Source organism: Micropterus dolomieu, linkage group LG01 (assembly GCF_021292245.1).
Source record: "Micropterus dolomieu isolate WLL.071019.BEF.003 ecotype Adirondacks linkage group LG01, ASM2129224v1, whole genome shotgun sequence".
Lineage (NCBI taxonomy): Eukaryota > Metazoa > Chordata > Actinopteri > Centrarchiformes > Centrarchidae > Micropterus > Micropterus dolomieu.
The window spans coordinates 18,194,819-18,196,872 of record NC_060150.1 but is presented as its reverse complement, the minus strand read 5'-3'; the positions used below and the strand labels follow the sequence as shown (position 1 = coordinate 18,196,872).

The following is a 2,054-nucleotide window of genomic DNA, read 5'->3' as shown; positions in this document are numbered from 1 at the left end:
AAAAAAAAAAAAAAAAAAAAAAAAAATATATATATATATATATATATATATATATATATATATATATATATATATAATCCGAGCAAATTCAATAGGGACCTCGCACGGTCGTGCTCGGGCCCTAAATAGATGCCACGCTATATGAAAAGCTTCCACAACAGGTAGTGATATCAAAGAACAATGTTTCACTCTTGCTGTGACAGTCTTTGTCTGATGACTCACGTGCATGAACAGTATATGTATGTAAATTTATCTATAGAATAAACTTACTTAAAAGTATACTTAATAAATACTACTAAAATGTTCCTAATTAAAGAACATATCTGTACGTCCTTAGGTCTAACTAAAAATAGGTGTATGTCAATGTGTGTATATTCTTATTCAGATTCACAGTCAGTGCTTGAAGTGGGCCGGTATTCACCAGTACGTATACCAGCACTTCTATATTTTACTCTTTGGCGTACCGGGACTTTTTTTGCGCACAGGCACTTCTCACAAGCTGCCCATTCGCTTTTCTACCCTCTCCACCGGCAGAGACCGAGTATGGAAAAGGTCGAGTGATGATACACACACCAACATGTGTTCAACATGTGAATGGGGAGTACTGGTCATATTTCAATCTAATATAAGTCAAACAATTCTATCTGCAATAGTATAGATACTAAACAACTAAACTTGGTCAAAAAATTTACTTTCTTAGCTCAAAATAATTTTTCTACATATATATTCTGAATGCACCTCTTTCCAGACTTGATAACCACCCATGCTTGATCTGGGAGGAAGTAGGTAAATACTGAAATGATCACCTAACTCCTATCTTATCTCTATTTGGTGGAATTGGTGTTGTTACAACTCTCCCCATGTTACAACCATACCCGGTCTCCCCTACTGGAGGCCACGCCCACCCCCAACTCCCCTGTCCTGAATTTCACCTATTCACATCTTCACCCTATATATACACTGTATATAAGATGCACTGCAGAATGTTCTGGGTGTAAATAACTGTACATATTGTTGTATTTTATACACTACTGTATTTTAATATACATTTAATTACCTGTTAAGTACCTGTGTGTGTAGCATGAGCAAACTACAAACATTATTTTCATTATACAACCTTGTGTTGTATAATAATAAAGAAACTACCTTGATAACTTGATATATATATGAATTATTAACACAATACTTGATTCTTATGTGTTGGTGAATACTTATTATTTTATGAGAATTTTTGTATCAAGTAAAAAGTTATTATTGCTAGGCTGTTATACTATTATAACCTCCTATAAACTGAAATTATCTCTTGGATTAGAATTATTGCACTGATCTACAGCTACAGGAAGAGGGCACTGTTCCTCCAAAGCAATCACAGTTAGTTTTACAAGTGATGGCACATGAAGTTTAGTTTATTTGTTTAGCACGTTTGGTACAAGTCCAGAACAATGCAAGGAGGGAACGAAGCCAGACTAGGCTTGTACAGAGTTCCACTCCTTTTCCCATATTAAGTCACGAGATATGCAGACTAAGCATCAAAGTAGAAGAAAAAGAACAACAACAAAAAACAGAACACACAAGAAAAAGAAAAAAAAATTAAAATAAAAATAAACAACAAGCGATAGAAAGCAATTCAATACAAACCAACAATACTTAGAAAAAGAAAAGAAAAAAAAACTACATAAAGGCATCAAGCTAGCAGTAGTAAACTCTTCAAATGCTTTTTAAAAGCTGAATAAGAAGACATTGATCGCAACGATGGACTTAAGTCACTCCAGAGCTTAGGACCTCTAAAAGAAATATTAAATTGATGTCTTGTAGTTCGTGTGATTGGTAAAACTAAGTTATTATTGCTATGTCTAGTGTGAAATGAATGAACATGTGAGATAGGAATAAACAAATTCTGGAAAGAATCTGGTAGATCTTGTTTCCTATATATAAACTTATGCATAAGTAAACATATTTGATAAATATTTACCTTATCAATAGGGAGAACTTTAAATTTATTATAAAGAGGGGCCGAAGGAGCGTATCTATTTGAATGTGAAATAAATCTGAGA

The 2,054-nt window shown here is 33.4% G+C and overlaps 1 protein-coding gene across 1 annotated transcript in view; it reads right to left on the bottom strand.

Moving 5' to 3' along the window:
- Window positions 1-2,054, bottom strand: part of LOC123970429 (kinesin heavy chain-like) — a 34,530-nt gene that overhangs the window by 12,899 nt on the left and 19,577 nt on the right. The gene's annotated exons all lie outside the window — the stretch shown is intronic.